Genomic DNA, 23,600 nt, shown 5'->3' with positions numbered 1-23,600 from the left:
GATATTTCCCATTTGTGTGAGACACACTCAAAATTAACTCCAGAGTCATCATATCAAGGACAAATTCTAATATTCTGTGGAAAGCTGAGTATTGTTATGATATCAACACAACACAATAAGAACATCATTATTATGTTTGATTTTCCTCCTGATGGGTATCTTACCATATTTTTCCAGGCTATTTTCCCGCAAGCATATGCTTTTCATTTGCATCAGAAGTTCCCTCATTAAGATGATCGTGTCCAGTGTTCACTCCAGCTGGTGTTGAGCAACAGACCCACCGACTAACCGCATGAATAAGGTTTCACTCAGGCAGAAAGATGAGTTCCTTTTTATTTTCTCTTTGCTTTTGTGGCTAAAGGAGGAAAACAGTGATACGCAGCTTATGTTCCTGGTGATTTGAAATTGAAGCACATAACACAGACAGAAGCTGAGTATGAGAGCAAGACAAAGGGTCTATAAAGCATAAAAGGATCAAAGGAGAATGTCAGCGTGAAGTAGATTGAGAATAAAGAAGAGGGAGAAGTGGGAAGAAGAAGAGGCTGCAAAGGAGAAAGGCAGCAACCTGCCTGCAGCTGGGGCGGGCAAAACAGTGGGGGCACTGGGTGGTGCTGGTAGGAGGGATGCCTGGACTCAGAGCAATCAGACAGAGGCTTAGGGTAACAGGCTGTTCCTCCATTTTAATAGCCCATTGAGCAAATAATTCATTGAATTAGACTTGCAAAATGAACACCATATATCATATTATAATAAGGAAGAAAATGACTATATTAAAACTCAGACCGGATCTATGAGATGGTGGGGGCAATACTTAAGATTGTAAAGATCTAGATTAGCTCAGAGAGACGGAGCATGAATCAGTGTTTTCTGACTTTGTCACTTTCAGAACTTGTCCACACGAAGTCAAGATGGGAAATGTTTTATCTCATAACAAATGTGGGGAAGTGATTTACCATCTTCAGTTCCTGAGAACAGATGGTTATAGATCATACACAGCAGGCTTTATGAGGAGACAAAGTGAGAGATACCTGCATAGCTCCATTTGAGGAACCTAACAGGCACCCTATTTCAAAATACCAACTTCCTTGAAGCCTTTCCATTCTTAAAGCTTCACTACTCCAGTTCTATTTTCCTTTGCTGTTAGCAGGAATTGATGGACTGTCTATGCACTAGGGAAATGGGGAGAAAGCCACTTAGAAAAGTGTCAGGGGTCTCCTAAGACTTAGGAAGCGTTCCAAATGTTAAACATTTTCCTTCTTTCCTTGACCTGAGTTAGATTGTTGCCACTCTCCTTTTTATAATAAATGTTTTACAGGAAAACCTGGGAAGTTAATTCTCAAGGGTCTCAACCAGGGTTATGCTCTCCTTCCCCCTCCAGCGGCAGGAGGCAATGTCTGAAAACATTTTTGGTTGTCTGCTGGAAAGACGGAGGTCCTGGCATCTAGTGGGTAGAGGCCAGAGACGCTGCTAAACATCTGGTTTAAACAGCTGCTAAACTTGGGCGCCTGGGTGGCTCAGTTGGTTAAACAGCTGCTAAACTTACAGGACAGCCCCCACCACAGGGAATTATCTGACCTAAAATGTCAAAAGTGCCAAGGTAGAAAAACCCTGGTGGACTGCCACAGTCACATAAATGAAAGATAAATAGTTCCAGGTAAATTCATTGGTTCGTCCATTCACTCGTCAGCAAACATTCAATGAGTATGTTCAAGGCAGCGTGCCAGGGGCTGGGGTGCAATGGCAAGGTACACACAATCCTTGCTGTTAGGGATTTGCCACTCTCAACAAGAATATCATATAAACATTCGGAGCAAAGAGAGAGTCATCCCAGGTGTGTGGCCAGAGAGAGCTTCCGGCTGAAGCGATGTTTAAATGGCTGGGTAGTGGACCCTCAGAGGAGGGGGACCCGCTCTCTGAAGGAAGGAAAGGAGGATGCATATTGCAGAACCGAAGCAAACCCACGGGACAAGATCCGAGCAGACTGGAGTGGAAAGAGTGAGAGATAGTGTTGGAAGGCAGGCAGCCAGATTGTATCAAGTATCGATAGGCTGAGGTTTTGTTGCTGTTTGTTCATTTGTCTATTTGCTTTTACTGCACCTTGTAGAAAAGGGAATCTATTGAATTTTTTGTTTGTTTGTTTGTTTGTTTTTTAGAGAGAGAGAGCGCATGCAAGAGAACAGGCTCCATGTCCATCATGGAGCCCAATGAGGGGCTCAGTCTCGCAATCCTGAGATCATGACCCCAGCTGGAACCAAGAGTTGGGGCTTAACCAACTGAGCCACCCAGGCGCCCCCATTGGTTTTGAGCAGGGGTGTACCATGAACAGAGACCTGGAGTTGAAGCACTTTCCTAGCAAAAGTGCATGAGTGGTGGCCTTTGGAAAGCTCCTTGAATGTCATCACTGCTCCTTGCACCGGTGGCCTAGTGAAAGAGCTCAGCAAACACCCCGTTCTCAGCGTTGGGGCTGGCAAGCCTCCTCAGCCTTTCCCAGATGCTGATCTTGTCGCTTATCTCCCATTTCCTTCCTTCCCTCACTGTTAGGATTTCATCTTTATTACTATTTTTTGAGCCATGACTCTAGGTCCTTTTAGTGGCAGAATTCATTTCACATCCCCTGTGGTTCTCAACACGTCAGTATCAGAACCACCTGGGGACAGTGGGGGGAGGTGTGCAGAAGGGGGGATTACCAAGGGGTGATAAAAATGTTCATTATTGACTGTGGTGATGGTTTTATGGTGCATGCGTATGTCAAAACTTACCAAATCGTATATTTTAAATAGGTGCCATTTATGGTATGTCAATTATACTTCAACAAAACTATTGAAAAAAAAAAGAATCACTTGGAGTGTGTGAAATTTTGTATTTCTAACAGTCTTCGAGAGGCACTGCTCTATACTGACCTCGGATAAACCAATCCCCTTCCTCTTTCTGCATGATTTCCAGGTCTTCCTGTCACTATCCCTCTTGAAGGGCTGTTCAACACATGCTGACCTTATTTCATCCACTGCTGTTTATCTTTGGTCATTGAGTCTGGCTTCTGCCTTCTACTACCCTAACAAAATGGCCCCTTCAGGGGTCACAGATGATAATGATAATCCACATACACGTAGTTCTCACATGCTAGTTTTGTTCTGCATACTTCACACGTATATTAACTCATGAATCCTCATAACAAGCCAACAAGATAGGTACTATTATAGTTTCTACTCTAAGGTGGAAAAACTAAGGTATGGAGAGGTTTACCAATGGGCCCAGGTCACAGAGCTAGTGCACGGTGAAGTCCAGACTTAAATCTGGGTAGTCTGGTTCCAGAGCCATGTTCTTATCCTCTACTTGTCTTCCCTGACTTTTTGAAGCTGGCTTGTCACTCATGGCTAGGTTATGTTATTCTCCTCTAAGACATAAACAGCCTCACAGAACAGTAATCTCAGACAAGGCTACCCTTAGACCATGGTAAAATGAGCCAAAACAAGGCCACTTCAAAATTTTGTTTAAAAACAGACAATACCAAAGTCACTGTGCCACCATAAAATACGAAACACCCTCTCTCTCAGCCAAAACAAGTGACTGCTTCTTCTTGACTAATTACAACTTTGTCCTCCTTCTAGTTCTCCTTCCCTGTCGATAAGATTGACTGAGATAGCCAATCACAGAACTGTCCCTGCCCTCTGACAACATCCAGTTCACAGTGAGCCCCTGCTTCCTTAGACTAACCCCCCAGTCGCTCATCCAAAGCCCAGTTTCCATCTTAGCTTCTAACACCATCTTACCGAGAGACCCCATGGTTCCCATGGTGTGTGCCTTCCCTCCTGCGACAAGTAATACACCCAACTTGTTCAGCTACATGTGGGTTCCTGGCAAGCTTTGGCTAGAGGGCATTGATACGTCCATGCCATATATGACTTTCCACTTTTTGAAACCCCCTTCTTCCTTGGATTCTAGATAATATTGTCTCCTGATCCTGCTCCTATTTTTTGATGAGCTCCAGTGATTTCTACCTCTTGGAATTCATGTCCTGTGTAATCTCTTCCCTTTGAGGAGGGGCCAGACCTAGTGACTCCCTACTAATGAACAGAACACACCAAAAATAATATCATGTCCCTTCTGAAATTAGGTTACAAAAAGACTCTAACTTCAGTCTTACTTGCTCTCTCAGTTGCCCCTGCTGATGGAGCCAGTTGCCAGACTGTGAGCTGCTCTGCCTACAGAAAGTGGGCATCCCACAGAAAAAAACCCAGAGAGAAGTGTCATGGAACTAAGGTAGGTCTCCAAGCAATAGTCAATGAAGAAATGAGTCCTGCCCCAAACCACTTGAGTTACCTTGGAATTGGATCTTTCCCTAATTGACCTTGAGGAGACTGCCATCCTAGCTGACACCTTGATTGCAGCCTTGGGAGAGACTTTGAAGAGAGGCATTCAGCTAAGCTGTGCTGGATTCCTCACCCACAAAAATTATAAGAGAGTAAATCTTTGTTATGTGAAATCTAAATTTTGGAATGAGTTGTTATGCAACCATATATAACTATTACAGACCTCTGTAATACAAAGATGATTCTACAGCATCAACCTAGTTATGTCACTGGTAGGGAATCTTTCATGGCTGACCACTGCCTTTAGGATAAAAGTTCACAGTCTGACCCAAGGTTGGATGTATCCTTTGCTTTAGCCACAATAAACTGCTCGTCGGTCTTGGAACATACCAAGTGACTTAGATTATCTTGTTTCCTTTCCCTGGAATATTACCCATGCTGTCAAGTCTTCCCAAGAGCTTCCATATTAGAATGAATTTCTCCTCTCCTGGCTTTCCAAAGCCCAGAGGAACAGGTAGAAATGGGCAGGAAAGATAGAGAAAGCACACAGACAAGAGGAAGTAAAGAAAAGTAAATATGATAACACAAGAGATAGCAGCTATAAGAATGATAACAGAAATTCATTGGCTCCAGAGAGAACAGACTGTGCCCTGCCACAAAATTCAGACTTGCCCGTAAAGGGGATGGAAGACATTCTTTGTAAGGGAATCACTTTGATCCTTAGGCTGGGATTTATATTTGTAGCTGGGAGGGAATGATGGTCCAAGCCTAGGTGAAAACTTGCTGTTGCTATTTTTGGCCAATCAACACAAGCAGCCCCAGGCACAGGCAGATGCCTAAGGCCCTGCTCCTATGGGTGTCCATCATGCAATAGCCTCTGGGTACATTTACAAATATGATTTTCAGATATCATTTTTGGCTCTCAGAACTTTTGGCTCTCAGAGTGACTTCACTCTCCACTCTTGAATTAGGTTTCTTACCTGCAGAATATCTGTGACGAAACCAGATCAACTTTGCTAAAAAGTGCTATCAAATTTCATCAGAATCTTGTTTTTATTTTTCCTGTTGGAGTGGCCATTTGCTCCGAGCAAGTTTATAGGGGAGAGACCTTTGCTAAAGGCAGCGGAGCTGAGAAATATTTAACAATATGTGTGCGAATCCAGCAGACAGCTTCCTGATGACAAGGGAAGGGAGGGGGCTGTTCTACTCTTATGAAATGGCAATGTATTAAAATGTAGTCGTTAATGGATGGAGTGTTCTAGAATTGGCAGTTACCTACTGGGAATTTGGATTAAGTTTCTCTGGGGGTGTAAAAAACTGTGTATCCCAAAAGTAGGGATCCGAAGGGGTACGTGCACCCCGATGTTTATAGCAGCAATGTCCACAATAGCCAAACTGGAAAGAGCCAAGATGTCCATCGACAGATGAATGGCTAAAGAAGATGTGGTATATATATACAATGGAATATTATGCAGCCATCAAAAGGAATGAGATCTTGCCATTTGCAATGACATGGATGGAACTGGAGGGTATTATGTTGAGTGAAATAAGTCAAACAGAGAAAGACATGTATCATATGATCTCACTGATATGAGGAATTCTTAATTGCAGGAAACAAACTGAGTGTTGTTGGAGTGGGGGGTGGGGTGGGAGGGATGGGGTGACTGGGTGATAGACACTGGGGAGGGTATGTGCTCTGGTAAGCGCTGTGAATTGTGCAAGACTGTTGAATCTCAGATCTGTACCTCTGAAACAAATAATGCAATATATGTTAAGAAAAAAAAAAGAAGAAGAAGGTAGCGGGGGGGGGAAGAATGAAGCGGGGGAAATCGGAGGGGTAGATGAACCATGAGAGACGATGGACTCTGAAAAACAAACTGAGGGTTCTAGAGGGGAGGGGGGTGGGAGGATGGGTTAGCCTGGTGGTGGGTATTGAGGAGGGCACATTCTGCATGGAGCACTGGGTGTTATGCACAAACAATGAATCATGGAACACTTCATCTAAAACTAATGATGTAATGTATGGGGATTAACATAAGAATAAAAACAAACAAACAAACAAACAAACAAACAAAAAACTGTGTATCCTCCTGGGAAGCTGGAGAAGACTGGAAGCAGCAGAGTGTGGGTCTTCTTAGCACAGTGGGGCTGAGATAGGAGAAGCAATGCCTCCTACTTCATTATTCTGAGGGAAGGTGGGAAAGGTTGCCTGTGGCTGAGACAGGTAGAAGTTGTAGTTAATAGCGGGAGAACAGTTCCACCAGGGCTAGCCAGCAGCCATGTGTTACTCATTTATCCTGCAAGAGTTGGGGTAAATTTTAAAGGAGCGCCCTAATCACTGTTTAGGGCTACAGGTAGTTGATTAGAAGGAGAATGCATTCAAGGAGAATAAGATACATGGTGTATCTCAGTACCGAGCTATGGATTTTTAGGTCCTGGAACAGGCTTGAGCACTGATGATCATAAGATTTCTTACTTTGATTGTCTAAGGTCATAAAGATACATTTTTAATATGAAAAGCTTGCTAATATTTTATCTGGTTTTTGAATTTCTAGAGCTAATATATGTAACCCAGAGTTGTCATTTTAACTTTTATTGACATGGATTGTTGGTTTACCTGCCTGCCTTGCTCCTTCTCTCTCCTTCCTTCTGCCCCTTCCTCTGTATTCCAGGAACACGGTCAGGAATGAGGCAGTGCCTGTCCTCTGGGAGCTGACCCCAGACCAGATGTGAGCAAGGCCAGACCCCAGAGATGTTCACTGCTGCATGTTCCTGTGCATTGGCCGAGGGCAAGTCAACCTTCCATGGTCTTCAGTTGCTGTAGGCTCCTGTACCAGGTTCTGCAGCACCTGTTTGCATATGGAGCTCCCCCAGCCTGTGGCGTCCTAAGGGTCCAACTCATGCCTCTCACCTCCCTGGCTGCCTCAATCACCATTAGAAGCCCAAGCTTCAAGATCACCATTGTTGGCCAGGTTGCCTGAAGGTGCCCTCATCTTTCACCCTTCACCCTCCTCCCAAATCATTCCAAAAGGCCCCTTTGAAATTCATAGTCCATCACCCACAAAGTCCCAGTGTATCTTCAGCCTCTTGCCTGAACATTCTATTCCTCTTCTTGCTCTAACTCAGGTCCTCAAACATTTCCTGTGTAGGACCATGTAGTAGCTATTTGAGGCTTTGTGGGCCATATAGTCTTTGTTGCAACTACTTAACTTTGCCATTTGGGTCCAAAAGCAGCCATAGACATTATGAAACAAAGTGGTCCAATAAAACTTCATTTACAAAATCAGGGGCAGGCCAGACTTGGCCCAAGGGTGGTAGCTCTGCAATCCCTGATCTAACAAAAACCTGGCCACCACCACAGCCCTCCCGTTTTCCTCAGCTTTCAAGTGAAGGCAATTTTTCCCTCTTACAACCATCCTAGATCACAGCTGTGAATTGCCAATGTCTCTACTATGTTCCTTTATTCTTCAGTGACTTGAACACTTGAGTAACTTCACTCCCAACCTACCACCATTCTCGGAGACTTCAGAATTTAATAAATTGTCCATCCAACACACAGGTCTCTCAGTTCTGCAATCTTTTGCAGCCACTAATCTCTTATTCCACCTCATCTCAGCCACCCACTCACAAAACCACACCCCAGACCTTGCACATTCTTGGCATCTCAATTTCAAACATCTCCTCTCCAAACATCACTTCCTAGTTTCCTGAATATCTAGTAAGCCCAGCCCAGGAGCTCCCGGATTTTAATGAGACCTCAAATCACACACCACTTCCTGAATGTCCCCACTTCTCTCCTAGACTTGATCTCACAGTGTAACCATTCCTCAGAAAACACACAGCCCTCCCGCCCCTCTGTCTCCTCGTCCTGGCTAAACCCAGGATGTGTTCTCAATGTGTACCTGCTGAAGAGTGATTCAGTGTGGCAGGCTGGATTTGCTGTGAATAAATAGAGTGAAACCACAAAAATCCCAGTCCTCACAGAGCTATCATTCTAGTGAGAGAGAAAAGACAATAAGTAGGATAGATTATTAAAGTATGTCGTAAGTTATAGGATGATAAATTCCAAGGAGAAAAAATAAAACAGGGAAGGAAGTTATAAAATGAGGGAAGGTGGTGAAATTTTAGATAAGCTAGCTAGAGAAGGCCTACTGAGAAGATGCCTTTTATGTGAAAACAAGAAGTGAGTGAGGGCAAAAAGCCATGTGTATATCCTAGGAAAGAATATCTCAAGCTAAGGGGCACAGCAAATGCAAAGGCTTTTTTTTTTTTTTTTTTTAAAGATTTTATTTATTTGAGAGAGACACACACAGTGAGAGAGGGAACACAAGCAGGGGGAGTGGGAGAGGGAGAAGCAGGCTTCCCGCAGAGCAGGGAGCCCGATGTGGGGCTTGATCCCAGGACCCTGGGACCATGACCTGAGCTGAAGGCAGACACTTAACGACTGAGCCACCCAGGTGCCCTGCAAAGGCTTTGTGATGGGCAGGTGCCTGGCTCATCTGAGACACAACGAGGAGGCCTAGGTAGCTCAAGCAGAGTGGATGGTGAGGACAGAGGGAGGAGATGTGTTCAGAAAAGAAACAGGACTACATTTGTCATGTATTGCTGCTAACAAATTACCACAAACTGTGAGGCTTGAAACAACACCCATTTATTAGCTCACGGTTTCCTTGGGTTGGGAATCCATGCTCAGCCTAACTGGGTCCTCTGCTCAGGTCTCACAAGGCTGCAGTCAAGGTGTCAGCTGGGCTATGTTCTCATCTGGAGGCTCAACTAGGGAGGCACCCACATTCAAGCTCGCTCAGGTTGTTGGAATTCATTCCCTTGTAGCTGTAAGACTGAGAGCCGTAAAGGTTTCTTCTTGGGTCTCAGTGGACCCCACCCTCAGCTTTAGGCCTACCAGATGGCTTACTCCATAGGCAGTTCACAACATGGCAACTTGCTTATTCAAGGCCAGCAGGAGAGTGAGAGTGAGTCTGCAAGCAGAGGGAGTGTTACATAAAGTTCCATAAATGTAATTACAGTAGTGACATCTGGCACCTTTGCTGTGTTCTTTTGGTTGGAAGACAGTCACAGCTCCCACCAATACTCAAGGGGAGGGGATCACACAAAGACATGGACACCAGGAGGGAGGATCATGGGGCCTCCTGGGAGTCTTTCTGCCACAAGGACTCAGATCACATAGGGATATATGGGCCCTTGTAAGGCCTTTGACTTTTTCTTTGATTGACACTGGGAGCCATTTGAAAGTTTTGAACTGAGGAATGACAAGATAGGATTTGTGTGTGTGTTTTTTTTTTTTTTTTTAAAGATTTTGTTTATTTATTTTGACAGAGAGAGATAGCGAGAGCAGGAACACAAGCAGGGGGAGTGGGAGAGGGAGAAGCAGGCTTCCTACTGAGCAGGGAGCCCGACGTGGGACTGGAGCCCGACGTGGGACTGGAGCCCGACGTGGGACTCGATCCCGGGACCCTGGGACCATGACCTGAGCTGAAGACAGATGCTTAACGACTGAGCCACCCAAGCGCCCCAGGATTTGTGTTTTAACAGGATTGGTCCAGATGACTGATTGAGAATAGGCTTCATGGGGCCAGAGACAGAAGTAGGGAGACCAGTTAAAGGCTATTCCAATAATCCAGATAAAAGTTGACAGAGGTAAATTTGGGGTAGCAATGGGGAAGGAGAGACCATACTCTGGGTATATTTTGAAGGCAGACCAACATGATTTGCTAGTTCATCAGCTACAGAGCATGAAAAAAAGAGAGGAGTCTAGGCTTATCCCAAAGTTGTTAGGCTTTGTTTTTAGCTTTAGAAGAATATCGTTGCCATAAATTATGACAGGGAAGATCAAAGGAAAGCAGGTTTGAGGGAGAATATCAGGAGCTCTATTTTTGGTATGTATAAACTGTCAGCCTCTTGATGGCAGGTAAATTACACTGGACACAGTCAACTCTGGAAGGAGAAGAGCTCTATCTTTATTGAAACTGACAACTATCCTAGATTTGGGTTTGCATTCCACACCTGCAGCACATCTGTAAGCACAGTGGTCTGAGAGCTTACAAGGTGCTTCATTTATAGGCATGGGATCCCAGATAACATTGTCTTGCATCAAAGGGCCCATTTTATGGCAAAGGAAGTATGACAATGGGCACATGACCATGGATACAGTGGGTTTTCCCACATATCTCATTACCTGGAAGCAGTAAGAACATCGGGATGGCTTAGTCAAAGTTTCAAAAAGGCATGAGCCTGGGGATTCTGTCCTTCAGGATGGGGCACCTGCAATGAACTACTGCCTGGTACAGAGTGCTGCATCTCTGTTAGCTAGACTTCATAGGTCCAGGAACTAAAGGACAAAAGTAGGATTGACCTCATCATCACTCTCAGCACCCATCCATCCTGCGACTCTAAGTTCTAATGAATTGAAAATTCTGGTTCCAGAAGATTGCTTTGGCCTTGACACAGTAAGGCTTCCATGAAAGTTGATCTATAGCGAGTCTACAGCCTGGGCAATTTGGTCTCAAGACTGGAGACTACCAGGCAAGGAAGGAGTACCTATACCGGCAGGAGAAATCAATTGATTATCATGAAGAGCTACTGTTGCTGCTATAATGTGACAGGGAGATGCATATCTAGAATTCAGGACATCCACTGGGGTGTCCAGGACAGGTGAATCCAACTGAGTGAATCCAATGTGGACATGAGTAGATCTGACAGCTGCAAGAGATTAGCCAGCAGACACTCGTGTCCGTAACACACCCCGCATCCCGCCTCCAATTTTAGCTGCAGGAGAAGCAGACAGTTAATGCTGCAGTGTCCTGTCTCAAGCACCTTTCGCATGTTTGTTTCTTACCTTTGAACTTCCTCTGAAGCTATACTCACTCATTCAGGTGGGGACATTGTAGCTGGAAAGCTCAAGGGATTTAATGCCTTCAGGAACAACCCTGGAGCAACACTGATAATGCCCAACCTCCTATCTTTTCTTTTCTCCGAGTTTTATTGAGATATAATTGACATTTAACATTGTATTCACTTTAGATTTACAACATAATGATTTTACATATATATATATGTAGTGAAATTGTTACAATAAGTTTAACATCCATCACAAAGCATACATTTTTTTTTCTTATAATAAGAATCTATTCTCTTAGCAATTTTCAGATACACTATTGTTTCAGATACAGTATTGTTAACTAGAGTCACCAGGCTATACATTACATCCCCAGGACTTATTTGTCTTATAACTGGAAGTTTGCACCTTTTGACCATTTTCATCAATTTCCTTTACATCCCCCCCCAACCCTACCCATCTCAGACCACCACCAATCTGTTTCTATGAGTCTGTTTTTGAAGGTTCCATATATTTGTTCAAGTCACTGAAGAATAAAGACATGCAATATTTGCCTTTCTCTAACATTTCATTTAGCATAATGCTCTCAAAGTCCATCCAGGTTGTTGCAAGCGGCAGAATTTCCTCCTTTTTATGTGTGTGTGTGTGTGTGTGTGTGACATCTTCATTATCTATTCATTCTCTGATAGAAACCTAGGTTATTTCCATGTCTTGGCTGTCATAAATAATGCTGCAATGAAGATGGGAGTGCAGATATCTCTTTGAGGTTCTGTTTTCATTTCCTTCAGGTATATATCCAGAAGTGGACTCCTGGGTCATATGATAGTTCTATTTTTAATTTTTTTGAGGAATCTTCATACTATTTTCCATAGTGGTTGCATCATTTTATGCCCCCACCAACAGGGCACCAGAGCTACCTTTTCTCCACATCCTCACCAACTTGTTATTTCTTGTGTTTTTGGTGGTAGCCATTCTAACAGGTAAGAGGTGATATTGTGGTTTTGGTTTGCATTTCCCTGATGATTAGTGGTGTTACGCATCTTTTCTTGTGTTTGTTGGCCATCTGTATGTCTTCTTTGGAAAATGTGTATTCACTTCCTCAATCAAACCTTTTTTTGGTTATTGAGTTGTATGAGTTCTTTATGTATTTTGAATACTAACCTCTTATCAGATCCACGATTTGCAAATATTTTCTCCCATTCAGTAGGTTGCCTTTCATTTTGTTGATAATTTCCTTTGCTGTGCAGAAGGTTTTGACATAGTCTATTTTTTTTTTTTTTTTTTTTTTTTGCTTTTGTTGTTTTGGCTTTTGGTGTCAAATTCATAAAATCATCCCCAAGATTGATGTCAAGGAGCTTACCCCCTATGTTTTCTTCTGGAAGTTTTATGGTCTCAGGTCTTATGTTCAAGTGTGTAATTCATTTTGAATTTATTTTTATGTATGGTGTAAGATGGTCCAGTCTTATTTTTTTGCATATGGCTATTCAGTTTTCCCAACACCATTTATTGAAGAGACTGTCCTTTCCCCATTGTGTATTCATGGCATCTTCATCATAAATGAATAGACCAGGCTTCCATCTTTTGGGGGGACAATTTAGAGCTACTTTCAGCATGGGACCTCAGGGACTTTCCTACAATAAGCCTGAGCCTCTAGTGCCCAGAGAAACAATCAAGTCAATAGCACACACCATAGTGGTTTGTATTCCTCCTGTCTTTCCCACTTTACTTTCCTCACTTTTGCTTCTGGGGCTCACCTCCAGAGTGTGCCCAAATGCAGCCTAAGACAGTAGGCCCTCCAGCCTTCAGCCTCTGGACTGTGAGTACAGGCCAGGCGAGTTCCCCTGGGGCAAGCGTAGGCCCTGTGTGGGCAACAGAGCACAGGGCTTTGTCTCTTCCTTGTTTCTAAGAAGAAACAATGATGACCCTTTTCTCAGGTCATCATTTCAAACCATAGTTTGCTGTTTTAAGGTATACAGTTAAAGAATATTCTGTATTGATTAGAAAGAGTTGAAAACTTCTCCCTCTTGACTAGAATTGAAATTGTACCCCCAGCCTCCCTAGTCTTACCCCAGATAGACTGCTATTCCTAATCCCTAGCCTTAAATCATTTTTGACTTGAATTTGATGTAAATAAGGCACTGCGTATTCATGAACTGGTTTATTGCTTTTATGCCATAGTTCCTGTTTCACTTACATGATTTCCACTCAGAATGGGCAGCTCCTGAAAGACAAGAAATAAGATGTGTAAGTCTCTTTGATATGTAGTTAGGTGCTCACCAAATATATATCTTTTTTGCTGATGGAGAAAATATTTCTTTCCTCACTTGACGATGAATGCTTTCTTCTTCTCATTCATGAAGTTATGACTATGGGTAAATACATCATGCATGATAAAGAAACCTTTTAAAATTATATGCATTCTTTCTTATCTAAATCAGTTCAGAACTATCATTTTGATAAATGTCCTAAAGTATTAACTGACCTAATTTTCCAGAGGTCAGAATGTGGCAAAAAGAGGAATGAGCTGGAGGACATTGGGTTAATGGCCTCACAGGCTTGAGTGGGAAAATGGAGGGCCTTGTATGCAGTAATGACACAGAGCTGCCTGTCTTCCCACACTTCATCCCAGCTCAGATATTATAAAAAATGTCAACTTTTATTAGATCTCTAATGGATTGTTCATAGTTCAAGCAAGGGAGTGTCCCTTCTCATGGTCTTTCTTTCAAACAGTACATTTCTTCTCTTTCTAACTAATTGCCCTACCTCATAAGAATGAAGTCAGTGGTTCATAGAGCAGTGTATCTCCTGACTGAATCAAATCAATAAAGAATCAGAAGGTTTCCCTAGGGCATTCCAATAGCCCCTCCAACTAAAACAACTTCTTCTGATAACTGATGATGGTTGTACAATTTATGAGCAGAATCCTCTATTCTAGCTTGGCACTTTTTCTCATATCTTTGACATGTCATGCTGGGTTGCTGGATGTGAGAAGTAAGAACAGCACCAGGCATCATATCCAGAGAGTCCTTTTGTCCACTTATAATCACTGATTCTCTGAACTAAGAACGCTATCCAACTAACAGAGATGTATTTTTTTTTTATTATGCAACACCCTGATTAGGGTAAAAGACAACTGTTAAAGGTACTATTTTTGGGGTGCCTGGGTGGTTCAGTCAGTTGGGCATTCAACTCTTGATTTTGGCTCAGGTCTTGATCTTGGGGTCGTGAGATTGAGCCCTGCCTTGGGCTCCATGCTTAGCAATGAGTCTGCTTGTCCCTCTCCCTCTGCTCCTGCCCCTGCTCACATGCTCTCTCTCTCTAGAATAAATGAAAAAAGAAAATCTTTTAGAAAAATAAAAAATAAAATAAGATAAAAGTACTAAATCTGGGGGCACCCAGCTGGCTTGGTCGGTAGAGTATGTGACTCGATCTTGGGGTTGTAAGTTCAAACCCCATGCTGGGTGTAGAGATTATTTAAAAATAAAATCTTAAAAAAAAGTACTGTTTCTGTTTTTTTTTTTCTAATTTAATGATACAGATTTATTACTTAACAGGCATATATGTAAAATAAATATTAGGCTCATTTATTAATCAGTATAAGAATATGCTATTGGGCTTTTCCTAGCTTTGGCTGTTACTTTCATTTAAAAGTAACAAAAATTAAGTCAATGAACAAAGGCACTGTTTCTTGTTTGTTTTGTTTGTTTTTTAATATTTTATTCATTTGAGAGAGAGAGAGAGCATGAGTAGGGGGATGGGCAGAGGGAGAGGGAGGGGGAGAAACAGACTCCCAATTGAGCATGGAGCCTGATGTAGGGCTCAATCCCAAGACCCTGAGATCATGACCTGAGCCAAAGGCAGACATTTAACTGACTGAGCTACCCAGGTGCCCTAAGGCACTGTTTTTTATTATAGGTGGTGTCAAGGCAAACTGATGAATTGAATTTCTCTGAATAACAACTGTTAGAGATGAGGGTTCTGTAACCTTGCTGGGATTAGGTCAGATTTAACCTGGAGAGAAGTTCTTATGTGGAACCCAGGACTGGGAAAATAACAGAAACTCAACAGTAGCTGTATGAACGAATGGAGCAATGAGGGGAGAATGAACACATGAGACTGAGAAATGGGGTGGCATAGTTCTATGGTGATTTAGCCAGTTTGGGGACTTTTCTTCTCAGTTGAGTTACCCTGGGAATGGCTGAGAGGGCTCTGTGCTCTGAGGCCATCAGCAGTTAGGAAGATACTACCCAGCAGATGGCTTATTGTCTATTATTGTATTAAAGGGACCTGCATTCAGCATGCTCTTGAAATGAAATCTAAGTAATCATAAAAGGAAACAGACCAATTCAATTTCTTTTTCCAATTTGGAAAACTCAGATAATATGCATAATAATTCTTCCTGCTGTATTCCTCATATTTATAAAAGATAAAATAAAATTCAAAGGAGCAAGAGTTTAGACATCAGCACTAATGTTCTCCCAAGCCATCATAACACACTTGGAGATTTTCAGTGCATGGTCCTGCCATCCTGTTATATAGTTTTACTAAGGTTGGTTCATGAATTTGAAGTGTCTATTGTTTGGGAGTCACATTAGTTTCAAAAGTTCAGTTCTTTAAAGATTAGTTTTTGATCTCAAATTCCTATGGCTCTCTTTGTTTTATCCTAGTGAAATAAATTTGGCTTAAATTGCATATATCCTCTTTATTATTCATTAAATTATTTTTAATTATTTTATTAAAAGATGAAAGCAAGATTTCCAACAAGTAAATGTGACCAAATAAAATATTTACATAGCAGTTACTAAAAAAACCTCTGGATTTTCATTTTTAAAAGATGATGTGAGATTTTTGTTTTTTGATTTTGTTAAAGTATAATGAAGGTACAGTGTTATATTAGTTTCAGATGTACAATAGAGTGATTCAACAATTCTATACATTACTCGGTGCTCATTATAAGAAGTGTACTCTTCATCCCCATCACCTATCACCCATTCCTCCCACCACCTCCCCTCTGAAAAGCATCAGTTTGTTCTCTGTATTTAAGAGTCTGTTTTTTTGTTTGTTTTGTGTGGAATTTAAGAAACAAAACCAATGAACAAAACAGATGAGATGAGTTTTCAATTAAACCTTGGTCTGCTCCATGTCTGGTTTTGGTTCCATTTCCTCCAATATTACTAATTAAAACATCAGGAGTTTAAAGTTGCTAATAAACATTTTTAGGGGATCTTACATATTATGAGTTTGAACTCCTTGAGGAGGGACATGAACTATTCACCATATTACTATGATTAAAACTTATCTTGAAAAATAGCACTTTACTATATTGCTCATCTTTCAATCAGGTCTTACTTAGCCTTGGCCATCTACATTCATGGGCCAAATCTGGCTCATAGTCTGTTTTACATGACATGTGGGCTAAGAGCGACTTTTACATTTTTAAATGATTAAAAAGAATCTGAAGAATAATATTTTGTGATACATGAAAATTATATGAAATTCAAATTTCAGTGTTCACAAATAAAGATTTATTGGAACACAGCTACACTCATCCCTTTATATATTGTTTATGGCTGTTTTCACACTACAATGGCCAAGTTGAGTAATTGCCAACAGAGACTGTATGGCCCATAGCTCGAAATATTTACTATCTGGCCCTTTCTAGAAGAAGTTTGCCAAACTTCTGCTCTATTCTGTTAAGTTTTTTCATATTTATAGCCCTGTCCATCTCCCTTCATTTGTCAGCCCCTAGCACTGGTTACCTTTGAGCCTGAGCTTAGCTCCTAACACTCTGTGAAACTTTTGTTCATATAGTAAGTCCACTCTGAGTTTTCCTTTCCTTAACACCAAAAAAGCCATCCCCAAACAGATGGCCTGCAACATGAGACTTCTGGCAGCCAGCTCTCAAGATGGTCCCAGCAATCCTAGCCTTTATACCCCTCTGTGTCCCCCTTTCAATTGTACTGGGGTTGGTGTTTGTGTTTGTGACCAGATGACTATGGTGGAAGTGATCATATGCCATTTATGAGATTACATTATAAAGACACTGTTGTTTCATTTTGATCTCTTTCTTGCCCTCTCCCTCTCAGATCACTTGGCATGGGGAAATCATGTTGCAAGAAACCCTATGGAGAAGCCCACGTGGAGAGGAAGCCTCCTGCCAATGCTATGTGAGTGAGCTTGGAAGTGTATCTTCTGGCCCTTGTCAAGAATTTGGAGACTGTAGCCCTAGCCAACAGCTTGTTGCAACCTCATGAGAGACCTTGAGCCAAGCCACCCAGCTAAGTCATTTCCAGCTCCCTGACCCTCAGAAAGTATATGAGAAAATAAATGTTTGTTTCAAGCAGCTACTTTTAGGGTGATTTGTTACATAGCCATAGATAACCAATACAGAATGTGAAAGGCCTCATATTGTCCACCTGCCACCATCCTTTTTCCCACTCTGATACCCAGTCTATTTCTGGTCATTTTGGAAGTGTGGTTTCCTTTCACGTTCATGGCCTTGCCTCATCTGTGGAACTTGACTTTCGACAAATTTCTCTTGACTTTGAACTTGTGCTCCTCTCCTCAAACTGGAATCCAATCTGTCCCCTTAGCTGTTGTCCTCTCAGTGACTTTACAGTTCAGCACAGACTCCTTGGTTCACTTGGATCCCAGCATGGGAATCGTTTCTAGATAGTTGAACTCAAGATCTCTCGATCAATATTTTCAACAGGAAAACGAGGTGAAGAATTCCTTAGGGAAAAATACTTGCTATGTTTTTATAAATTATTCTTACTAATATCACTATCTTATTTTAGGCCTCTCATAAAAGAATTTTAGAGGCAGGGAGGAAATTTAGAAATGGCATAATGTGACCACCTGATTTATTTATATGTCATAAAATGAGGCCCCCGAGGTTAGGTGATGTTTCCAACATCACTCAGCTAGTTACTGGGTCCATTAATAGTGAGAAATACTATTTAAATGCTATAGGTATGTGGAACATAATTGAAGCTAAATAGTGCTTTCTGAGGGGTGTGAGGCTAAGGTGGGGTTTTGCTGAGGATATCTATTGAGCTCTTCTGCCTGAGTGAGTCCTGGCTCATTAGCAGAGACTGGACACTGAAGACAATGGACCACTGGTATGACTCAGGATGGTTGGGTAAAATAGCAGCTACTAGATGTGAGTACTGAGCTCCGATGGGAAGACGTAAAAATCTTTTATCTACTGATTATGAACTGTATTTGGATTCTATGGAACTGTACTTCTTCTACTGTTACAGAGACAGAGAAAATGATCCCTAAATGAATCTTGGGGAAAAAAAAATCAAAACAGGCTGACAATGTGTGGGAACTGGGTGGATAGTGTAGACAGTAAATGGCTTATGAAATCAATGCAGAGACGTGAGAGGAGGTGTTAGTGTTTCACTTGATATACTTTGATATTTTAAAATCTTTTATGGTAAGAATGTATTTATGCATTTCTTGTGTAATTTTTTATAAAGTTTTACAAATTTTTACCAAAAATTTTAGAAACTGGGCTTGAAAGTAGAATTTGTGGTTATGTGTTATGTGCACATGACTCAATGATTGTGTCTGTCAAACAAACACAAGTGGATTAGAGGCAAGGAAAAGCCAAAAACAGTCTAGAAACTGAGACAAATGCCCTGATAGAAGTGAAAGTCACAGGCAATAGATTCAAATACAACTGATCCCATGAGAAGAAATGGGATGAAGTTATGGCTTAAGAGATTTAAATGAATTGTAATGAAAAGCTTCTTTATGGTAGAGCTATTCAGGGCAGGAAGGAAATTTAGTAACAGATTATTTGGGCAAAGTAGGAATGTTTTCCCTTGGATATCTTATAAATGGAATTAAAAATCACTTGTTTCTGACTAACGGGGTATAGTTCAGCTTGTGGGTTGAATTAGTCAGCATTTTCTCTATTTGGTTAATAATAGAGGAAAAACTAGTAGCAATGTTGATGGTCACAGTCAACATGAAATCATTTTATTTATTTATTTTTAAATTAAATTACATTTATTTAAAAAATTTTTTTAAAGATTTTATTCATTTGAGGAAGACAGTGAGAGCGCATGCGAGAGAGAGAGAGAGAGAGAGAGAGCGCACCAGTGTACAGAGGGAGAGGGAGAAGCAGACTTCCTGTTGAGTAGAGAGCCCTACATAGGTCTTGTCCCAGGACCCTGGGATCATGACCTGAGCCAAAGACTTAACCGACTGAGCCACCCAGGTGCCCCAGCACGAAATCATTTTAAAGTTTTGTTGTTGTTGTTTTGTTTTTTAAGATTTATTATTTCTTTTAGACAGAGTGGTCGGGGGGAGAGGGGCAGAGGGAGAGGAAGAGAGAGTCTTAAGGCAGACTCCATGGCTCAGCATGGAGCCTGATGTAGGGCTCAATCTCACAGCCCTGAGATCACGACCTGAGCCAAAACCAAGAGTTGGACACTTAACCAACTGCACCACCCAGGTGCCCTGACATGAAATCATTTTAAAATAAAATAAAGGTGTGTGATAAATCTATGTGTTCTAAGTACCTAACTAAGTCCTGGGAAATAAAATCAAATTTCATTTTAATATCTCTGGTAGATATCTTCACTTTATTTCTCACATATGTTTTGAGTTCAGACCTCCAAATTTTTTAAATGTCTTAAAACTTACCTATATTTCCTATTTTTTCGGTAATGGACACATAGTGTGAGTAATTAAAAAATATATAAAAACTACAAATGAAAAAAGGCAAATTCCTGGAAAATTTGATACAGTAAAATCTCACTATTTCGGACTGGTTGGGAAAAAAAACCAGAATATTTCATTTTAAATGATTTAAATGCCTTAACATAATTATTATGCATAACATAAGCTAGGATAAAAAAAATAGTTGTTTATGATGAACAAATAAGAATTATCTGACTCCAAAATATATGTAAGGCAAGCTTGTTATTATAAATGCTTTAAACATTTTATCTTGATTAAGCTATTAATTTATTCTAGCAGTAAAAGATGACTGACTTGTTTAGAAAATCAGCCCCTATCCACACGTAATCAGTTTTCAAATAGAACCTGTATTACCCTGGTGGTTTTACTTCCTTGTTTTCCTCCTCTCTGTGAAGGGACAATCTTAGTTCCTGATTGTCTAAGGGAAAGAGACTGAGTCAAAGAAAGGAAGGAGCGACAAACATCACACATAACTTCTACAAAGGAGCTCAGCAAACCAAATGCCAACAATTCAATGAGACTAGTTTTCACACATGATAATTATTTGGCATAGCTGATTTGCTTTAAAGTTCATCCCTCAAGGAGTATATTTATCATTCCCAAATGCTTATATCCTGGTCAAGAAAGGACAGGGGATAAGGGTGTTAGTCCAAATATCATATTGGAATCTTGCTTATTAAGAAATGTTAAAATCACTTAAAATAATGGCTATTTTCATTTGAGACATTTTCACCCCCCCCTTTTCTTTGTGTTGTGATTTTTAGATATCGTATTAACTTTCCTGTTTTGTTTGCTTTTGTGTATTTTCAATTATTAGCTCAAGAGCCATATTAATATTTAAGGATTAAACAATTCTATAAATGGTGGCATTTACAACTATTCAAACATTTATTTTTATCTTTCATACTTTGAAATGTTTTTGCCAAGTTTTAAACTAATGAGTATTTATTACTTTTACAATAAGAAAGAAACTCCCCAGTAAAGGTTAATAAAAGAATAATTGATTCAGAACTTTGTATCTTTCATGGGAGGGTATCCTATCTGAGAAGAGATGTGGAGATTTGTGTCCAGCAATCTTCGCCAAATCATGAGGTAACCAGATGATCTGGGAAGGCCCCAGGCTAAAGTGAATCCTTTTTAGACTCTCCCTGGGGAAACCAGAGATCTCTCTTGCATTTCTCAAAGATTCATGAGAAGGAAATGGAAAGACCTGATGAGACACAGTCTTCCCCCCTTAGCCACAGGGGGTCCATTCCAAGACCCCCAGTAGATACCTGAAACCGCAGAGAGTACCAAACCACATATAGTTGACCCCTGAACACCACGGGGGTCAGGGGTGCGACCCCTGCACAGTTGAACATCTGTGCACAACTTCTGACTTCCCAGAAACTTAACTAGGAATAGCCTAATGTTACCTGGAAGCCTTACTGACCACATAAACCGTCTGTTAACACCTAATGGGTATGTTACATGTATTACCCTACTGTGTTATTACAACAAAGTCAGCTAGGGAAAAGAAAATGTTATTAAAGGGACGCCTAGGTGGCTCAGTCGGTTAAACGTCTGCCTTCGGCTCAGGTCCAGCGTCCTGGGATGGAGCCCCATGTCAGGCTCCCTGCTCAGTGGGGAGCCCGCTTCTCCTTCTCCCTCTGCCTCCAGCTCCTCCTGCTTGTGTGTGCACGTGCCCTCTCTCTGACAAATAAATATACAAAATCTTAAAAAAAAATGTTATTAAGAAAATCACAAGGAAGAGAAAACATTTACAGTACTGTACTGCATTCATTGAAAAAAAAGATCTATGTGTAAGTCAACCCGCACAGTTCAACATGGCACAGTTCGAGGTTTAACTGCACATATCAAAGATGAAGTGTAATTTATAAATTCGGCACAGTGAGAGATGAACAACAATGATTAATAACACAGCACAATTATAGCAATATACTGTAGTAAAAATTATGTGAATGTGGTCTCTCTCTAATATTGTGTTGTACTCACCCTTCTAGTAATGCTGTGAGATGAGAAATTGCCTACGTGATGGGATGGAGGGAAGGCAGTGACTTGGGCATGTGCTGCAGCATTAGGCTGCTATTGACCTGAGTATATGTCGGATATGACCTGAGTATATGAGGATCATCTGCTTCTGGACCACAGTTGACTGTGGGTAACTGAAACCTCCTACACCCTGTCCTCCATGAAGAAATGAGTTTAATTAAAAATTTTTCATTAGGCACAGTGAAGGAAACCATCAACAAAACAAACAATTTCTCCCTATTTAATGGGAGAAGATACTTGCAAATCATACATCCAATAAGGATCAATATCCAAAATATATAGGGAACTTACACAACTTACTATCAAAAAGACAAACGACCTGATTAAAAAAATGCATGGAGGACTTGAACAGACATTTTTCCAAAGAAGACATACAGATAGACAACAGACACATGAAAAGATGCTCAACATCACTCATCATCAGGGAAATGCAAATCAAAACCACTATGAGACATCACACTACACCTGTCAGAATGGCTAGAAACAAAAAGATCAGAAATAAGACTCTTAACTACAGTGAAAAAACTGAGTTGATGGAGGGTGGTGGGTGGGGGATGGGCTAGATGGATGATGGGTATTAAGGAGGGCACTTGTGATGAGCACTGGGTGTTATACGTAAGTGATGAATCACTAAATTCTACTCCTGAAACCAAGATTACCTATACGTTAACTAACTAGAATTTAAATAAAAACTTAAAAAAAGATAACAAGTGTTGGCAAGAATGTGGAGAAAAAAGAACCCTTGTGCACTGTTGGTGGGCATGCAAACTCGTACAGCCAGTGTGGAAAACAGTATGGAGGTTCCTCAAAAAGTTAAAAATAGAAATACCATATGATTCAACAATTCTACTTCTGGGTATTTATCTGAAGAAAACAAAAACACCAATTTAAAGAAATACATGTACCTCTATGTTTATTGCAGCATTATTTACAATAGCCGAGACCTGGAAGCACACCAAGTGTCCATTGCCTGGTGAATGGATAAAGAAAATGTGGCATACATGCCACATGGAATATTACTCAGCCACAAAAAAGGAGAATGAAATCTTGCCATTTGCAACAACATGGATGGATCTAGAGGGTATTATGCTAAGTGAAAAAAGTCAGACAGAGAAAGACAAATACCATATGATTTTACTTACATATGGAATCTAAAAAACAAAACCAACCAACCAACCAAAACAGAAACAGTCTTACAGATACAGAGAGCAAACTGATGGTTACCACAGAGGGGAAGGGTTGTGGGGGTGGGCAAAATAGGTGAAGGGGCTTTAAAAGGTACAAATTTTCAGTTATAAAGTAAATAAGTCATGGGATGTAATTCACAACACAGGGAATATAGTTAATAATATTACAGTAACTTTGTGACAGATGATGACAGGTGGTAACTAGACTTACGGTGAGGACCATTTTGTAATGTAGAAAAATGTCTAATCACTATGGCATACACCTGAAACTAGTAGGATATTGTATGTCAATTATACTTCAGTTAAAAAAAATCCATTAGGAAAGCATTGTAAGCAAAAAAAGCATATGTGTGTATTCACTCATTCACTCATAGTGGTTGCCTCCCGGGAGGGGAACTGGGTGGTGTTTGGAGATGGAGGAAGATTTACCTTCCAGTGTAGACAGACCATTTTGTACCTTTTGACCTTTCAACCATGTACTTG

General features: G+C 41.0%; 1 long non-coding RNA gene across 1 annotated transcript in view; it reads right to left on the bottom strand.

Moving 5' to 3' along the window:
• The window catches only part of LOC123852748 (uncharacterized), a 44,014-nt gene that overhangs the window by 6,932 nt on the left and 13,482 nt on the right, over positions 1-23,600 (bottom strand). Inside the window, exons 2-3 of the long non-coding RNA XR_006792996.3 lie at positions 13,358-13,384; positions 165-355 (exon numbers count right to left, since the gene is read on the bottom strand). This is a non-coding gene — a long non-coding RNA (uncharacterized LOC123852748). The remainder of the gene's footprint in view (positions 1-164; positions 356-13,357; positions 13,385-23,600) is intronic.

This window comes from Mirounga angustirostris, unplaced genomic scaffold (assembly GCF_029215605.1).
Source record: "Mirounga angustirostris isolate CCGP_5_RB_7025 unplaced genomic scaffold, mMirAng1.0.hap1 SCAF_14, whole genome shotgun sequence".
Taxonomy (NCBI): Eukaryota; Metazoa; Chordata; class Mammalia; order Carnivora; family Phocidae; genus Mirounga; species Mirounga angustirostris.
The sequence above is the reverse complement of the archived record's forward strand: the minus strand, read 5'-3'. Positions and strand labels throughout refer to the sequence as shown.